This window comes from Lepisma saccharinum, chromosome 9 (assembly GCF_977018435.1).
Source record: "Lepisma saccharinum chromosome 9, izLepSacc3.1, whole genome shotgun sequence".
Taxonomy (NCBI): domain Eukaryota; kingdom Metazoa; phylum Arthropoda; class Insecta; order Zygentoma; family Lepismatidae; genus Lepisma; species Lepisma saccharinum.
This window is the reverse complement of record NC_139237.1, coordinates 68,506,849-68,526,762: the sequence shown is the minus strand read 5'-3', so window position 1 is coordinate 68,526,762 and position 19,914 is coordinate 68,506,849. Positions and strand designations below refer to the sequence as shown.

Below are 19,914 nucleotides of genomic sequence, written 5' to 3'. Positions count from 1 at the left end.
ACGCGTTAACGCCTCGTTTTGGAGCTGCAAGTTCTCTAAAAAGTGTAATTTCTATCCTGCATTTATGCCAAACTGAGCTAAAGGTCATAGTTACCACAGTTGGTTAATTTTTTCAGTCGGAAAAACACTCTAAAAGAGATAAAATGCTTCGAAAACAGTAATTTGCTCCCAGTGACCAAGTGTTCACACTCCAAAGGCCAGTGTTTGCTTCGATTAGTCACACAGTCTGTCAATATTGTACTAAAAAGTTTGTATTTTTTGACGAAAACAATAAATGCCAGAGGTAACCATGAACCTGGAAATCTCCTATAACGGCTGGGGGTTCGACATGCTGACCCCACGTCACCCCATTGCCGGCAGTTGGGAGATCGGCCTAGGCCCTTAAAGGGCTGTCGAGCCACGGGTTATTATTTTATTATTTAACCATCATTGTTGCATATATTGAAGATAGAAAAAGCCGTTTTGGAGGGCTCGTTGCGTCAAAACGTTTAGTTCTACTTTATCCCCCCTCGCGCTGTAAAATTTTGGCGGTGTTGTAAAACTTCAACCTATAGTGTGCGTGTACGTATATGTAAAGTTCCCCTATTATAACAGAAACCATAAACATTATTATCCTCTTGCAGCTGAACCTGTGATTGAATACGTATTAAAGAATCACGATGGCAACTTCCATTACCTATATGTTGACGTTGGGGACAGGACTTTGTAAGTAACTTTTCAACTGCAGGGGTGTGCAATGCTTATCGTCGCTACCGATATATCCAGATAATATAAATTTCAATCTTGATTCTGCTGGAGAGGTGAGAAAAAAGGGTTCATTCTTTAAAACCCAGAAAGATTCCTTCGAAATAGTTTCTTTTCAACAAACCATGAATTGAGCGAAAGGGTTAATCTCAGGGCTTCATCATGTCAGCTTCTCCGTTATCATGATCCGTTTTCGTAGAGTACTTGCATCATGTTATCCGACCGGAAAATAAAATATCAGTGACAACAATAAATCTGTAGTAACATGATAAAACAAGGCTTCAACTAAAGGTTTTTTCTACTATTACGGCGGTCGGTGACGAATTAAGGTGGGTGCTATTGATGCTGCAGCATTAGGTCCATTCCTGAAATAGACCCAGATGAAAACAGACGAGAAAATTTTCCGAAAGCTGAACAGTTTTCTTTTGCTATATTAACCTCAAAATACATCTTTGAATGACATTTGGAGCCCCAATTTCGGACGCCTAGACACAGCGGTACTTATTATACACTTACTATTATTCTTTGCGCTGTGAAGTAACTATAACGTCGTTGTGTTTATTGTTCACCGAAGATTTCAGGTTAATGCTATCAATTTTTCGTTAAACAGTTTACTTAGTAGCAACATTAGGCCAAATTTCGTCTTAATCCGACTCTGGCGGCGGCAAAGGGAAGTGGGGAGCGGCGGAGCGACCAATCCAGCACGATCAGAAACGCAGGATCCAGTTGTACAAGGTTCACGTAGTACTTTTTCCTGCCGCGTTGTAACTCTCGGCGCCACCGCTGTTGTCCGGTTGGTCTGCGGCGTAATCCCCGCTCCCCACTACGTTCTCTGTCGTCTATAGGACGTTGTTGCCACTGATTTCGGCGCAAGCGAGCAAACGTGGCGACAGGCCGGACTGCGAGCTGTAATGTGTAGGTGCAAGCACAGATGTCTACACCATCAGAACATTCACGTCCTTGACAACGTGGCAACAACGGACACGCGAAGGAAGCGGCGACGCCTGGTAGGCAGAAGACAAAGCACGTGCTATCTCCAAGTCTTCTGCCAATGGTTGAAAACAGTCACGTGACGCCCGGGAAAGTTTGCTAGCAGAAGAAAATGTATGGTTTGGCGCGAACTGTGCCAGGTTAAATCTATTGCAATGCAGGACCGGCCGCCGTAAGAGTAGAAAGGACCTATAGCAAAAAAAAGTTACCAAGAAAAGTTTTAGCATTGATGATCTCTACACAGTGTCAAATTTCATCAGTGATTAACTGAGAAGCCTTGTGCTCAATAATAATATTTAATAATTACGTAATATTAACAATTATGTTGTGTTAAGTGTGGAAATTTTTCGAGAAATGAAAGATTATGTTTTCACTTTTCCAAATATAAGGGCGTCGCAGATACGTATAGCGCAGGGTCTCGTGTTTCCTACCAAATAAAAACTTATTTTCTGACAGATGGATGTATAGAATGGTTTGAGAAATGATTCCCTACTCAACTGCTGGTTCCATGGGGAATAATCATCTATGTAAAAATAATTCTATTTGTAGTGTTTCCTTTTGCTTTATTCTTGTTATAGGAGACTTCACATCGGAGCGATAAGCGACACAAGAATTGGTATCATAATGGGATATCAATTAATGAATAATTGAAACTGTTCAACGGAGTGATGCGAAATGCAACTTATGTTGCACGTCATTATTTTACTTGGACCGCTCTTATATCAACAGGATGAGTGGTATATCCTCAGTCTGCTTGAAGGGCGCGCAGGTTTACAGCTTTTCACAAAGAAAAAGGCTGAAGTGTTAATCCAGGCGTGCAGAAATACACATAACTCTCTTGAGTTCGAAACTTTCTTCAATAAAAAAAGTATTCAAAGAACACTAGTTACTAGATAAGATCAATATAATGACTAAATAAAAAAACACTACTTAACTATAAATCTGTTTCTATCGTTAAGAACAATGAGGTGTAACAAACACTGTAAAGCTCCGAGTGAGTGAGCGTATCCCGGTCGAGAAGACCTACAACAACGGCTGGGGGTTAGTCGGGCTGATCACCCGTCACCCCAATACTGGTCTAAGACCTCCACGCTATAACAGTGAGGGAGGGAGACAAGTAGTCGGTAGGTAAGCCAAGGCCCGCCATGGGCTGTAGCGCTGTGGGGTTATGTTAGTGCACCATTCAATAATACTCCTGCAGAAGAATCAACAAATTCAAATTTCGATTTATTCTGAAAATTAACGGACCGTGGTGCGATTGTATCGAAAATTCTATGTAACGTGTAGCAAAATATATTTTGAAAATTTATTTATTCAAATAAAATGTTTCCTTCGAAAAATTACCTTGGAAAATCATCGAATATCCTCACGAAAATATCACCGTCACACGGAGTGAACCAACGATCTTTTATTTATTGACATCCCTTTATCACCTTATCATGCAAAAGTCCGGATGTAAAAAAAAAAAAAAATACAGAAATAATTCTACGTTCTTTTGACGGTAGTCAAAATCCTGTAATTTCAGAAAGTTGTGTCAAGAAGACATATCCAGGATAACGCATAAGGAACGCTCTAACGATTAACATTCTCTTCTCAAAAATACCAGTAATATCTCCGTTGTGTAACTTGGATATGATACACAACTTCGTACTATTATTTTTACTTTGAACATCCAACATATCGAAAAAGATAAGATTATTGACCCTGGCCAGTGTGGGGATCGAACCCACGACATTCGCGTTATTAGCACGACGCATTAACCTACTGAGCTAACCGGCCAAGCGAGTGCCTTGACGTACCCGTTTTGTGCAAATAACTTCAATTAATCAACTTCCGCCGTAGTTTGCCGATATGATTCCACAGTGCTCACGAGAATATCACTGTCACAGGGAGTGAACCAACGATCTTTTATTTATTGACATCCCTTTATCACCTTATCATGCAAAAGTCCGGATGTAAAAAAAATAAAAAATACAGAAATAATTCTACGTTCTTTTGACGGTAGTCAAAATCCTGTAATTTCAGAAAGTTGTATCAAGAAGACATATCCAGGATAACGCATAAGGAACGCTCTAACGATTAACATTCTCTTCTCAAAAATACCAGTAATATCTCCGTTGTGTAACTTGGATATGATACACAACTTCGTACTATTATTTTTACTTTGAACATCCAACATATCGAAAAAGATAAGATTATTGACCCTGGCCAGTGTGGGGATCGAACCCACGACATTCGCGTTATTAGCACGACGCTCTAACCAGCTGAGCTAACCGGCCACTATACGAAGAGAAATTAGAAAACAAATTAACGATGTGAATTGAAGCAGTTCTTGATAATGAAGTCACTCCAAAAAATACTCTGTAATACGAAATTGTCTCCAAATCATGTGCTCTATCGTAAAATCATTTGTCTTGAAAGAGGGTTTCTTGAAGAGTAAGCACTAGCAGTAGAAATGGCACTTTTCTGAAACATGACTAATTTTTTCCGCGCCATATAATTGTTTCTAATAAACACATGCTCATTCTCCTAACACCTTGATAGATCAACATTAAAAGACACTAAAATTCACTAATTCCATTCAACACACCGAATTTTAAATTCTTAAAAATCTTACCTACCTTCAGAAATTGTGATAAATGTCAATGGGAAAAGAATGTGACGATAGAAATACCAGTAAAATGGAGTCACACACAATTCTGATTAATAAGTCACACACTTTTTGAGTTAAGAATCGATATATTGTGAATAAATTAAATCTATTGGCAACACGAGTTGGTTCGGGTTGAAATTGTTCTTGAACGTCTTGACGGTGACGTGAGTATTCCTTCAAAGGGGGATCTTACCTCTGGTAAATTTCTCGTATCGGACAAACAGATTTCTCCAAATTTACAGGAGAAATTACTTACCGAATGCAGTTTCTTTATACTTATGGAAGTACGGGGAAGTGTTTCCTCGCATCGTTTATCGAATTTTGCCGGTCAATCATCAGTGGCGTAGCGTTATAGTACGCCCGTACGCCCAGCGTTCCCAGATTTAAAATTTCAAAAATGCTTAAATGCTGTGATTATAAAGTAAAACGTGACTAATTTCATATATGTTTGACCTTCATGGCATTATAATGGCTATTTTTGGCGATCCGCTTGCAACGCTCCACTCTCAACACTCGTTCTAGAATCTCTTTTCAATGCCTTTCCCGGCTGGACGCCGAGCAGGTTCGGCTTACAGGACTGCTATATTCCTTGCTGCCTTTATGGAGGGAAAACTTCCATTTCTACAGCACGCGCGTAAATGGGCTCTCTTACGCTGGCGTACGAGAGGTCTACCGTGATTGGTTCATGTGACCCTTCCTGCCTTCTGAAGCAGACGACAGCGGCAGAATTCTTACCCAGTTCTTCGCTCTTCGCGCTCATGCAACTCGTGCTGTGTGATGCTACAATACGCAATATTGACTGACGTAACTTTTCCAATCTCAAATATACTGCTTCTTAATGGCCACTGCATTGTATAATTTATCGCACGAACAGCGATGTGTATTACAAACTAAAAGATCAACACAGTTTTTGTCAAATAAGTTGGTGAAGTCCTCGTGATAGAAATTCAGCCTGTGGCTACTCTACCACTTAACCCGCAAAACTGTTATTTTTTTTATTGTATTTTTTCGTTATTATCTAACTACTTAATATTGTGTGAATGGAAATGTTTAGCATTCATTTGAAAACTCTTAACATCGAATGGTCTATGGAGAAAATTATTTTAAAATGTTTATCAGCATTCTCAAGATGTAATAAACAGTGGTCTGAATTACTAATCGGCACTGTTACGTCAGTAGAGTGTACGATATTTGGATCATCCACTCTGCTTTTCACAGTGTGCCAAGACGACAGAGGTCCCTGGTTCGAATCTCGGCGTTAGCACGGGTGTTCTTTGTCAGTGTCCCTTCATCAATATCATCACTCATATTCATATTCGCAATTAACCAAAAGTGGTAGAAAAGCGAAGTAAAATAAACCAAATCAATCAGTAGTTGGATCGCCCACAACAATGACGTCTACTGTTGTGCAGAGGCGCTTGTGATTCAGGTAGGTTTTTAATGACTTGCGTCATGCAGAAAGATATAAAAAAAGTTATAGAACACCAGAGTTCAAAACATCTGTGGCATAGTGAGGCATCTAATTTTCTAGCTAAAACATGCAATGATGATGTTTTATTGAAAACCCAGCTTACTTCAGGCAAATAATACCTGTGGCGACTAATACCATAAGTAAATTATTAAGCAAGAAAGGGCCGACTCTTCCTTCGGACTTGGCGTTGCCACCCGAAATGTCCATGCTACGCCACTGTCAATCATCTATTTCTCGATATAAATGTGTGACCGATGCACGAAAGCTCTTGTACATCCATTTATTTCCAGGTGGATGTAGCCTGTGTGTGATGACGTAATTCCGGTCAGTGTTTCCAAACACGTGTTTTTGTAACTGAAGAAGGTACGTTTTCGCAAATCGTTTGTGGGGCTATGCGAAAATGGAGTGTGGGGCTACGCATAATTTTTCTAAACAAATTTGTAACTATTGTAACCTAAACGTGACCCTACCTAACCTAACCATACCGCAAATGGTTCGTGGGGCTATGTGTGAATTGTTTGTGGGGCTGCGTTTGTATTTTTAGATGCAGTGGGGTGGAAACACTTCATGCCGAGTACGGTAGTGAAACTGTGACCGCCATTTATTTTGCGTGTTACCGAAGGCCAAAAGAAAGAAAGAAAACTTATTCGATATGTCGCAAAAAGTGATTATTTATGTGAAATAAGCGAAATGCCACCTTCAGCAATGTTTCTCAATGCAGAATACGTAAGTACGAATATTCAAATTAAATGAACTAGCAAATTTCAAATTAAATGAACTAGCAAATTTCAGCAGTTTGTCCGATACGAATAACTTTACCCTTACCTCTATTCAAATTCCGATCGGTTCTGGATATCTCCATTACATCAGGCGTTCGGAGAAAGAATCAGTTCTCTATTTCTTCACGAAAACGTATGGCCAGTGTGGGGATCGAACCCACGACATTCGCGTTATTAGCACGACGCTCTAACCAGCTGAGCCAACCGGCCACTATACGAAGAGAAATTAGAAAACAAATTAACGATGTGAATTGAAGCAGTTCTTGATAATGAAGTCACTCCAAAAAATACTCTGTAACACGAAATTGTCTCCAAATGATGTGATCCATCGTGAAATCATTTGTCTTGAAAGACGGTTTCTTGAAAAGTAAGCATTAGCAGTAGAAATGGCTCTTTTCTGAAACATGACTAATTTTTTCCGCGCCATCTAATTGTTTCTCATAAACACATGCACATTCTCCTAACACCTTGATAGATCAACATTAAAAGAAACTAAAATTCACTAATTCCATTCAAAACACCGAATTTTAAATTCTTAATAATCTTACCTACCTTCAGAAATGAATGATAAATGTCAATGTGATAAGCATGTGACGATGGAAATACCAGTAAAATGGAGTCACACACAATTCTGATTAAAAACTCACACACTTGTTGAGTTAAGAATTTTACATATATTTTGGAAAAATATATAAATGTTGAATTTTATATTATTTGAAAAATAAATCCCCCCAAAAAATTTCGATGCCCCCCGTGGGCACCCCTGAAGTTGAGCACCTGTGCAAAACGGTATTCCATTTCCAGACCCATTTGTAGTAACGATGTTCAAAGGAGATTAAAATTTAAAATACAAAACTACTGCTACATAATTTTTATTACAATCTAGTCGATTATTTATTAAGTAGAAATGTCTAGATTACAATAAAAGAATATACGCAGGGTGTCAGTGCGCAATATCGACAAACATTTACAGTGCGTAGAGCTTAGCATTTTTTCCCTCTAATATTTTACGCGTTAACGCCTCGTTTTGGAGCTGCAAGTTCTCGAAAAACTGTAATTTCTATCCTGCATTTATGCAAAACTGAGCTAAAGGTCATAGTTACCACAGTTGGTTAATTTTTTCAGTCGGAAAAACACTCTAAAAGAGATAAAATGCTTCGAAAACAGTAATTTGCTCCCAGTGACCAAGTGTTCACACTCCAAAGGCCAGTGTTTGCTTCGATTAGTCACACAGTCTGTCAATATCGTACTAAAAAGTTTGTATTTTTTGACGAAAACAATAAATGCCAGAGGTAACCATGAACCTGGAAATCTCCTATAACGGCTGGGGGTTCGACATGCTGACCCCACGTCACCCCATTACCGGCAATCGGGAGATCGCCCTATGCCCTTAAAGGGCTGTCGAGCCACAGGTTATTATTTTATTATTTAACCATCATTGTTGCATATATTGAAGATAGAAAAAGCCGTTTTCGGGGGCTCGTTGCGTCAAAACGTTTAGTTTTACTTTACGCCCCCTCGCGCTGTAAAATTTTTACGGTGTTGTAAAACTTCAACCTATAATGTGTGTGTGCGTATATGTAAAGTTATCCTATTATAACAGAAACCATAAACATTATTATCCTCTTGCAGCTGAACCTGTGATTGAATACGTATTAAAGAATCACGATGGCAACTTCCATTACCTATATGTTGACGTTGGGGACAGGACTTTGTAAGTAACTCTTCAACTGCAGGGGTGTGCAATGCTTATCGTCGCTACCGATATATCCAGATAATATAAATTTCTATCTTGATTCTGCTGGAGAGGTGAGAAAAAAAGGGTTCATTTTTTAAAACCCAGAAAGATTCCTTCGAAATAGTTTTACACCTTTCAACAAACCATGAATTGAGCGAAAGGGTTAATCTCAGGGCTTCATCATGTCAGCTTCTCCGTTAGCATGATTCATTTTCGTAGAGTACTTGCATCGTGTTATCCGACCGGAAAAATAAATATCAGTGACAACAATAAATCTGTAGTAACATGATAAAACAAGGCTTCAACTAAAGGTTTTTTCTACTATTACGGCGGTCGGTGACGAATTAAGGTGGGTGCTATTGATGCTGCAGCATTAGGCCCATTCCTGAAATAGACCCAGATGAAAACAGACGAGAAAATTTTCCGAAAGCTGAACAGTTTTCTTTTGCTATATTAACCTCAAAATACATCTTTGAATGACATTTGGAGCCCCAATTTCGGACGTCTAGACACAGCGGTACTTATTATACAGTTACTATTATTCTTTGCGCTGTGAAGTAACTATAACGTCGTTGTGTTTATTGTTCACCGAAGATTTCAAGTTAATGCTATCAATTTTACGTTAAACAGTTTACTTAGTAACAGCATTAGGCCAAATTTCGTCTTAATCCGGCTCTGGCGGCTGCCGATCCTAGTGCTGGCAAGGGAAGTGGGGAGCGGCGGGGCGACCAATCCAGCATGATCAGAAACGCAGGAGCCAGTAGAACGAGGTTCACGTAGTACTTCTTCCTGCCGCGTTGTAACTCTCGGCGCCACCGCTGTTGTCTGGTTGGTCTGCGGCGTAATCCCCGCTCCCCTCTACCTTCTCTGTCGTCACCAGGACGTTGTTGCCACTGATTTCGGCGCAAGCGAGCAAACGTGGCGACAGGCCGGACTGCGAGCTGTAATTTGGGGGTACAAGCACAGATGTCTTCACCACCAGAACATTCACGTCCTTGACAACGTGGCAACAACGGACACGCGAAGGAAGCGGCGACCCCTGGTAGGCAGAGGACAAAGCACGTGCTGTCTCCAAGTCTTCTGCCAATGGTTGAAAGCACTCACGTGACGCCCGGGAAAGTTCGCTAGCAGAAGAAAATGTATGGTTTGGCGCGAACTGTGCCAGGTTAAACCTTTTGTAATGCAGGACCGGCCGCCGTAAGAGTAGAAAAGACCTATAGCAAAAAAAGTTACCAAGAAAAGTTTTCGCATTGATGATCTCTACACAGTGTCAAATTTCATCAGTGGTTAACTGAGAAGCCTTGTGCTCAATAATAATATTTAATAATTACGTAATATTAACAATTATGTTGTGTTAAGTGTGGAAATTTTTCGAGAAATGAAAGATTATGTTTTCACTTTTCCAAATATAAGGGCGTCGCAGATACGTATAGCGCAGGGCCTCGTGTTTCCTACCAAATAAAAACTTATTTTCTGACAGATGGATGTATAGAATGGTTTCTCATGTATTGCATTTTCTATTCGTTAATAAGTGGTTATTGAGTGTAGCCAAAAACTTCTCTTTACCAAACTGTCAATAAACTTTGTTACAATGAAGAATCCTTGAAGTGATGTTTCGAGCAAGAAAATTGTACAGTTTTGTCCATCAACGTCGCTGAGTATCCGTTGTCGAGATATTTTATACAGAGTATCCTATATCCTTTGCCGTGCGTATCAATGCAGTATATTCATCGCGTGTGTATTCCCGTTAATCTTCCTGATATTACGTTTTGAAATTTCAAAATTTCTATAAAGACAAGTGACCACGAACAATGCTGATGATTTCTTATAATGTAGCCAGAGACAGCCGTATTCTTCTCACTCAAATAGATCGTCCCAGGTTGAAGTCTTGCCTAGGAATTGGTTTCTTAGTGTTTCATCATGAATTTAATCAAGTCATCATTCATTTTCATTAGTGTAAAGTGACAGAAAAGAGACTTAAATTTTAAAAAAGAGCACTGTCCTTGGACTCTAATGTCACTTGTCAGCTGACATCCACTTTCCGTTGGGAGTGTGTGGCAGTGCTGTGACCCTCCCGTGCCCCATACTGGATGCTAATACCTGGCTTTGATTTATTGCTTAAGTTGTGGATATTCCAATGTCTAAAAGGAATAGTAGAATAATCTATATAGTTGTTTAAGACGACCTAAGTTAATAAAAATTTTAATTAAAGAAAAATACAAAGTTTCTCATATTTGTTTAATTCTTGTTTCAGTTTTAAAGATCCAGACTGCATCTTCCGTAAGAATGAGAAGCTGAAATTGACAACTGTGCCTACGTTGCTACGCTGGGGAACATCCCACCAACGTCTGGAGCAAGCGCAGTGCTCAAATGCTGATTCCATAAGGGCTCTATTGCCATCTTGTTATAGGAGACTTCACATCGAAGCGATAAGCGACACAAGAATTGGTATCATAATGGGATATCAATTAATGAATAATTGAAACTGTTCAACGGAGTGATGCGAAATGCAACTTATGTTGCACGTCATTATTTTACTTGGACCGCTCTTATATCAACAGGATGAGTGGTATATCCTCGGTCTGCTTGAAGGGCGCGCAGGTTTACAGCTTTTCACAAAGAAAAAGGCTGAAGTGTTAATCCAGGCGTGCAGAAATACACATAACTCTCTTGAGTTCGAAACTTTCTTCAATAAAAAAAGTATTCAAAGAACACTAGTTACTAGATATGATCAATATAATGACTAAATAAAAAAACACTACTTAACTATAAATCTGTTTCTATCGTTAAGAACAATGAGGTGTAACAAACACTGTAAAGCTCCGAGTGAGTGAGCGTATCCCGGTCGAGAAGACCTACAACAACGGCTGGGGGTTAGTCGGGCTGATCACCCGTCACCCCAATACTGGTCTAAGACCTCCACGCTATAACAGTGAGGGAGGGAGACAAGTAGTCGGTAGGTAAGCCAAGGCCCGCCATGGGCTGTAGCGCTGTGGGGTTATGTTAGTGCACCATTCAATAATACTCCTGCAGAAGAATCAACAAATTCAAATTTCGATTTATTCTGAAAATTAACGGACCGTGGTGCGATTGTATCGAAAATTCTATGTAACGTGTAGCAAAATATATTTTGAAAATTTATTTATTCAAATAAAATGTTTCCTTCGAAAAATTACCTTGGAAAATCATCGAATATCCTCACGAAAATATCACCGTCACACGGAGTGAACCAACGATCTTTTATTTATTGACATCCCTTTATCACCTTATCATGCAAAAGTCCGGATGTAAAAAAAAAAAAAAAAAAATACAGAAATAATTCTACGTTCTTTTGACGGTAGTCAAAATCCTGTAATTTCAGAAAGTTGTATCAAGAAGACATATCCAGGATAACGCATAAGGAACGCTCTAACGATTAACATTCTCTTCTCAAAAATACCAGTAATATCTCCGTTGTGTAACTTGGATATGATACACAACTTCGTACTATTATTTTTACTTTGAACATCCAACATATCGAAAAAGATAAGATTATTGACCCTGGCCAGTGTGGGGATCGAACCCACGACATTCGCGTTATTGGCACGACGCTCTAACCAGCTGAGCTAACCGGCCACTATACGAAGAGAAATTAGAAAACAAATTAACGATGTGAATTGAAGCAGTTCTTGATAATGAAGTCACTCCAAAAAATACTCTGTAATACGAAATTGTCTCCAAATCATGTGCTCTATCGTAAAATCATTTGTCTTGAAAGAGGGTTTCTTGAAGAGTAAGCACTAGCAGTAGAAATGGCACTTTTCTGAAACATGACTAATTTTTTCCGCGCCATATAATTGTTTCTAATAAACACATGCTCATTCTCCTAACACCTTGATAGATCAACATTAAAAGACACTAAAATTCACTAATTCCATTCAACACACCGAATTTTAAATTCTTAAAAATCTTACCTACCTTCAGAAATTGTGATAAATGTCAATGGGAAAAGAATGTGACGATAGAAATACCAGTAAAATGGAGTCACACACAATTCTGATTAATAAGTCACACACTTTTTGAGTTAAGAATCGATATATTGTGAATAAATTAAATCTATTGGCAACACGAGTTGGTTCGGGTTGAAATTGTTCTTGAACGTCTTGACGGTGACGTGAGTATTCCTTCAAAGGGGGATCTTACCTCTGGTAAATTTCTCGTATCGGACAAACAGATTTCTCCAAATTTACAGGAGAAATTACTTACCGAATGCAGTTTCTTTATACTTATGGAAGTACGGGGAAGTGTTTCCTCGCATCGTTTATCGAATTTTGCCGGTCAATCATCAGTGGCGTAGCGTTATAGTACGCCCGTACGCCCAGCGTTCCCAGATTTAAAATTTCAAAAATGCTTAAATGCTGTGATTATAAAGTAAAACGTGACTAATTTCATATATGTTTGACCTTCATGGCATTATAATGGCTATTTTTGGCGATCCGCTTGCAACGCTCCACTCTCAACACTCGTTCTAGAATCTCTTTTCAATGCCTTTCCCGGCTGGACGCCGAGCAGGTTCGGCTTACAGGACTGCTATATTCCTTGCTGCCTTTATGGAGGGAAAACTTCCATTTCTACAGCACGCGCGTAAATGGGCTCTCTTACGCTGGCGTACGAGAGGTCTACCGTGATTGGTTCATGTGACCCTTCCTGCCTTCTGAAGCAGACGACAGCGGCAGAATTCTTACCCAGTTCTTCGCTCTTCGCGCTCATGCAACTCGTGCTGTGTGATGCTACAATACGCAATATTGACTGACGTAACTTTTCCAATCTCAAATATACTGCTTCTTAATGGCCACTGCATTGTATAATTTATCGCACGAACAGCGATGTGTATTACAAACTAAAAGATCAACACAGTTTTTGTCAAATAAGTTGGTGAAGTCCTCGTGATAGAAATTCAGCCTGTGGCTACTCTACCACTTAACCCGCAAAACTGTTATTTTTTTTATTGTATTTTTTCGTTATTATCTAACTACTTAATATTGTGTGAATGGAAATGTTTAGCATTCATTTGAAAACTCTTAACATCGAATGGTCTATGGAGAAAATTATTTTAAAATGTTTATCAGCATTCTCAAGATGTAATAAACAGTGGTCTGAATTACTAATCGGCACTGTTACGTCAGTAGAGTGTACGATATTTGGATCATCCACTCTGCTTTTCACAGTGTGCCAAGACGACAGAGGTCCCTGGTTCGAATCTCGGCGTTAGCACGGGTGTTCTTTGTCAGTGTCCCTTCATCAATATCATCACTCATATTCATATTCGCAATTAACCAAAAGTGGTAGAAAAGCGAAGTAAAATAAACCAAATCAATCAGTAGTTGGATCGCCCACAACAATGACGTCTACTGTTGTGCTGAGGCGCTTGTGATTCAGGTAGGTTTTTAATGACTTGCGTCATGCAGAGAGATATAAAAAAAGTTATAGAACACCAGAGTTCAAAACATCTGTGGCATAGTGAGGCATCTAATTTTCTAGCTAAAACATGCAATGATGATGTTTTATTGAAAACCCAGCTTACTTCAGGCAAATAATACCTGTGGCGACTAATACCATAAGTAAATTATTAAGCAAGAAAGGGCCGACTCTTCCTTCGGACTTGGCGTTGCCACCCGAAATGTCCATGCTACGCCACTGTCAATCATCTATTTCTCGATATAAATGTGTGACCGATGCACGAAAGCTCTTGTACATCCATTTATTTCCAGGTGGATGTAGCCTGTGTGTGATGACGTAATTCCGGTCAGTGTTTCCAAACACGTGTTTTGTAACTGAAGAAGGTACGTTTTCGCAAATCGTTTGTGGGGCTATGCGAAAATGGAGTGTGGGGCTACGCATAATTTTTCTAAACAAATTTGTAACTATTGTAACCTAAACGTGACCCTACCTAACCTAACCATACCGCAAATGGTTCGTGGGGCTATGTGTGAATTGTTTGTGGGGCTGCGTTTGTATTTTTAGATGCAGTGGGGTGGAAACACTTCATGCCGAGTACGGTAGTGAAACTGTGACCGCCATTTATTTTGCGTGTTACCGAAGGCCAAAAGAAAGAAAGAAAACTTATTCGATATGTCGCAAAAAGTGATTATTTATGTGAAATAAGCGAAATGCCACCTTCAGCAATGTTTCTCAATGCAGAATACGTAAGTACGAATATTCAAATTAAATGAACTAGCAAATTTCAAATTAAATGAACTAGCAAATTTCAAATTAAATGAACTAGCAAATTTCAGCAGTTTGTCCGATACGAATAACTTTACCCTTACCTCTATTCAAATTCCGATCGGTTCTGGATATCTCCATTACATCAGGCGTTCGGAGAAAGAATCAGTTCTCTATTTCTTCACGAAAACGTATGGCCAGTGTGGGGATCGAACCCACGACATTCGCGTTATTAGCACGACGCTCTAACCAGCTGAGCTAACCGGCCACTATACGAAGAGAAATTAGAAAACAAATTAACGATGTGAATTGAAGCAGTTCTTGATAATGAAGTCACTCCAAAAAATACTCTGTAACACGAAATTGTCTCCAAATGATGTGATCCATCGTGAAATCATTTGTCTTGAAAGACGGTTTCTTGAAAAGTAAGCATTAGCAGTAGAAATGGCTCTTTTCTGAAACATGACTAATTTTTTCCGCGCCATCTAATTGTTTCTCATAAACACATGCACATTCTCCTAGCACCTTGATAGATCAAAATTAAAAGAAACTAAAATTCACTAATTCCATTCAAAACACCGAATTTTAAATTCTTAATAATCTTACCTACCTTCAGAAATGAATGATAAATGTCAATGTGATAAGCATGTGACGATGGAAATACCAGTAAAATGGAGTCACACACAATTCTGATTAAAAACTCACACACTTGTTGAGTTAAGAATTTTACATATATTTTGGAAAAATATATAAATGTTGAATTTTATATTATTTGAAAAATAAATCCCCCCAAAAAATTTCGATGCCCCCCGTGGGCACCCCTGAAGTTGAGCACCTGTGCAAAACGGTATTCCATTTCCAGACCCATTTGTAGTAACGATGCTCAAAGGAGATTAAAATTTAAAATACAAAACTACTGTTACATAATTTTTATTACAATCTAGTCGATTATTTATTAAGTAGAAATGTCTAGATTACAATAAAAGAATATACGCAGGGTGTCAGTGCGCAATATCGACAAACATTTACAGTGCGTAGAGCTTAGCACTTTTTCACTCTAATATTTTACGCGTTAACGCCTCGTTTTGGAGCTGCAAGTTCTCGAAAAACTGTAATTTCTATCCTGCATTTATGCAAAACTGAGCTAAAGGTCATAGTTACCACAGTTGGTTAATTTTTTCAGTCGGAAAAACACTCTAAAAGAGATAAAATGCTTCGAAAACAGTAATTTGCTCCCAGTGACCAAGTGTTCACACTCCAAAGGCCAGTGTTTGCTTCGATTAGTCACACAGTCTGTCAATATCGTACTAAAAAGTTTGTATTTTTTGACGAAAACAATAAATGCCAGAGGTAACCATGAACCTGGAAATCTCCTATAACGGCTGGGGGTTCGACATGCTGACCCCACGTCACCCCATTACCGGCAATCGGGAGATCGCCCTATGCCCTTAAAGGGCTGTCGAGCCACAGGTTATTATTTTATTATTTAACCATCATTGTTGCATATATTGAAGATAGAAAAAGCCGTTTTCGGGGGCTCGTTGCGTCAAAACGTTTAGTTTTACTTTACGCCCCCTCGCGCTGTAAAATTTTTACGGTGTTGTAAAACTTCAACCTATAATGTGTGTGTGCGTATATGTAAAGTTATCCTATTATAACAGAAACCATAAACATTATTATCCTCTTGCAGCTGAACCTGTGATTGAATACGTATTAAAGAATCACGATGGCAACTTCCATTACCTATATGTTGACGTTGGGGACAGGACTTTGTAAGTAACTCTTCAACTGCAGGGGTGTGCAATGCTTATCGTCGCTACCGATATATCCAGATAATATAAATTTCAATCTTGATTCTGCTGGAGAGGTGAGAAAAAAAGGGTTCATTTTTTAAAACCCAGAAAGATTCCTTCGAAATAGTTTTACACCTTTCAACAAACCATGAATTGAGCGAAAGGGTTAATCTCAGGGCTTCATCATGTCAGCTTCTCCGTTAGCATGATTCATTTTCGTAGAGTACTTGCATCGTGTTATCCGACCGGAAAAATAAATATCAGTGACAACAATAAATCTGTAGTAACATGATAAAACAAGGCTTCAACTAAAGGTTTTTTCTACTATTACGGCGGTCGGTGACGAATTAAGGTGGGTGCTATTGATGCTGCAGCATTAGGCCCATTCCTGAAATAGACCCAGATGAAAACAGACGAGAAAATTTTCCGAAAGCTGAACAGTTTTCTTTTGCTATATTAACCTCAAAATACATCTTTGAATGACATTTGGAGCCCCAATTTCGGACGTCTAGACACAACGGTACTTATTATACAGTTACTATTATTCTTTGCGCTGTGAAGTAACTATAACGTCGTTGTGTTTATTGTTCACCGAAGATTTCAAGTTAATGCTATCAATTTTACGTTAAACAGTTTACTTAGTAACAGCATTAGGCCAAATTTCGTCTTAATCCGGCTCTGGCGGCTGCCGATCCTAGTGCTGGCAAGGGAAGTGGGAAGCGGCGGGGCGACCAATCCAGCATGATCAGAAACGCAGGAGCCAGTAGAACGAGGTTCACGTAGTACTTCTTCCTGCCGCGTTGTAACTCTCGGCGCCACCGCTGTTGTCTGGTTGGTCTGCGGCGTAATCCCCGCTCCCCACTACCTTCTCTGTCGTCACCAGGACGTTGTTGCCACTGATTTCGCCGCAAGCGAGCAAACGTGGCGACAGGCCGGACTGCGAGCTGTAATTTGGGGGTACAAGCACAGATGTCTTCACCACCAGAACATTCACGTCCTTGACAACGTGGCAACAACGGACACGCGAAGGAAGCGGCGACCCCTGGTAGGCAGAGGACAAAGCACGTGCTGTCTCCAAGTCTTCTGCCAATGGTTGAAAGCACTCACGTGACGCCCGGGAAAGTTCGCTAGCAGAAGAAAATGTATGGTTTGGCGCGAACTGTGCCAGGTTAAACCTTTTGTAATGCAGGACCGGCCGCCGTAAGAGTAGAAAAGACCTATAGCAAAAAAAGTTACCAAGAAAAGTTTTCGCATTGATGATCTCTACACAGTGTCAAATTTCATCAGTGGTTAACTGAGAAGCCTTGTGCTCAATAATAATATTTAATAATTACGTAATATTAACAATTATGTTGTGTTAAGTGTGGAAATTTTTCGAGAAATGAAAGATTATGTTTTCACTTTTCCAAATATAAGGGCGTCGCAGATACGTATAGCGCAGGGCCTCGTGTTTCCTACCAAATAAAAACTTATTTTCTGACAGATGGATGTATAGAATGGTTTCTCATGTATTGCATTTTCTATTCGTTAATAAGTGGTTATTGAGTGTAGCCAAAAACTTCTCTTTACCAAACTGTCAATAAACTTTGTTACAATGAAGAATCCTTGAAGTGATGTTTCGAGCAAGAAAATTGTACAGTTTTGTCCATCAACGTCGCTGAGTATCCGTTGTCGAGATATTTTATACAGAGTATCCTATATCCTTTGCCGTGCGTATCAATGCAGTATATTCATCGCGTGTGTATTCCCGTTAATCTTCCTGATATTACGTTTTGAAATTTCAAAATTTCTATAAAGACAAGTGACCACGAACAATGCTGATGATTTCTTATAATGTAGCCAGAGACAGCCGTATTCTTCTCATTCAAATAGATCGTCCCAGGTTGAAGTCCTGCCTAGGAATTGGTTTCTTAGTGTTTCATCATGAATTTAATCAAGTCATCATTCATTTTCATTAGTGTAAAGTGACAGAAAAGAGACTTAAATTTTAAAAAAGAGCACTGTCCTTGGACTCTAATGTCACTTGTCAGCTGACATCCACTTTCCGTTGGGAGTGTGTGGCAGTGCTGTGACCCTCCCGTGCCCCATACTGGATGCTAATACCTGGCTTTGATTTATTGCTTAAGTTGTGGATATTCCAATGTCTAAAAGGAATAGTAGAATAATCTATATAGTTGTTTAAGACGACCTAAGTTAATAAAAATTTTAATTAAAGAAAAATACAAAGTTTCTCATATTTGTTTAATTCTTGTTTCAGTTTTAAAGATCCAGACTGCATCTTCCGTAAGAATGAGAAGCTGAAATTGACAACTGTGCCTACGTTGCTACGCTGGGGAACATCCCACCAACGTCTGGAGCATCGCAGTGCTCAAATGCTGATTCCATAAGGGCTCTATTGCCATCTTGTTATAGGAGACTTCACATCGAAGCGATAAGCGACACAAGAATTGGTATCATAATGGGATATCAATTAATGAATAATTGAAACTGTTCAACGGAGTGATGCGAAATGCAACTTATGTTGCACGTCATTATTTTACTTGGACCGCTCTTATATCAACAGGATGAGTGGTATATCCTCGGTCTGCTTGAAGGGCGCGCAGGTTTACAGCTTTTCACAAAGAAAAAGGCTGAAGTGTTAATCCAGGCGTGCAGAAATACACATAACTCTCTTGAGTTCGAAACTTTCTTCAATAAAAAAAGTATTCAAAGAACACTAGTTACTAGATATGATCAATATAATGACTAAATAAAAAAACACTACTTAACTATAAATCTGTTTCTATCGTTAAGAACAATGAGGTGTAACAAACACTGTAAAGCTCCGAGTGAGTGAGCGTATCCCGGTCGAGAAGACCTACAACAACGGCTGGGGGTTAGTCGGGCTGATCACCCGTCACCCCAATACTGGTCTAAGACCTCCACGCTATAACAGTGAGGGAGGGAGACAAGTAGTCGGTAGGTAAGCCAAGGCCCGCCATGGGCTGTAGCGCTGTGGGGTTATGTTAGTGCACCATTCAATAATACTCCTGCAGAAGAATCAACAAATTCAAATTTCGATTTATTCTGAAAATTAACGGACCGTGGTGCGATTGTATCGAAAATTCTATGTAACGTGTAGCAAAATATATTTTGAAAATTTATTTATTCAAATAAAATGTTTCCTTCGAAAAATTACCTTGGAAAATCATCGAATATCCTCACGAAAATATCACCGTCACACGGAGTGAACCAACGATCTTTTATTTATTGACATCCCTTTATCACCTTATCATGCAAAAGTCCGGATGTAAAAAAAAAAAAAAAAAATACAGAAATAATTCTACGTTCTTTTGACGGTAGTCAAAATCCTGTAATTTCAGAAAGTTGTATCAAGAAGACATATCCAGGATAACGCATAAGGAACGCTCTAACGATTAACATTCTCTTCTCAAAAATACCAGTAATATCTCCGTTGTGTAACTTGGATATGATACACAACTTCGTACTATTATTTTTACTTTGAACATCCAACATATCGAAAAAGATAAGATTATTGACCC

General features: G+C 39.2%; 5 non-coding genes across 5 annotated transcripts; all 5 read right to left on the bottom strand.

Annotated features, from left to right (window-relative positions):
- Positions 1–3,439: 3,439 nt before the first annotated feature.
- Positions 3,440–3,513, bottom strand: TRNAI-AAU (transfer RNA isoleucine (anticodon AAU)). Its single transcript has one exon. It is a non-coding gene; the product is annotated as a tRNA-Ile (tRNA).
- Positions 3,514–3,939: 426 nt separating this feature from the next.
- On the bottom strand, positions 3,940–4,013 carry TRNAI-AAU (transfer RNA isoleucine (anticodon AAU)). The gene has a single exon. It is a non-coding gene; the product is annotated as a tRNA-Ile (tRNA).
- A 2,760-nt stretch (positions 4,014–6,773) lies between these two features.
- Positions 6,774–6,847, bottom strand: TRNAI-AAU (transfer RNA isoleucine (anticodon AAU)). Its single transcript has one exon. It is a non-coding gene; the product is annotated as a tRNA-Ile (tRNA).
- A 5,069-nt stretch (positions 6,848–11,916) lies between these two features.
- TRNAI-AAU (transfer RNA isoleucine (anticodon AAU)) lies at positions 11,917–11,990 on the bottom strand. Its single transcript has one exon. It is a non-coding gene; the product is annotated as a tRNA-Ile (tRNA).
- Positions 11,991–14,773: 2,783 nt separating this feature from the next.
- On the bottom strand, positions 14,774–14,847 carry TRNAI-AAU (transfer RNA isoleucine (anticodon AAU)). Its single transcript has one exon. It is a non-coding gene; the product is annotated as a tRNA-Ile (tRNA).
- Positions 14,848–19,914: the final 5,067 nt, after the last annotated feature.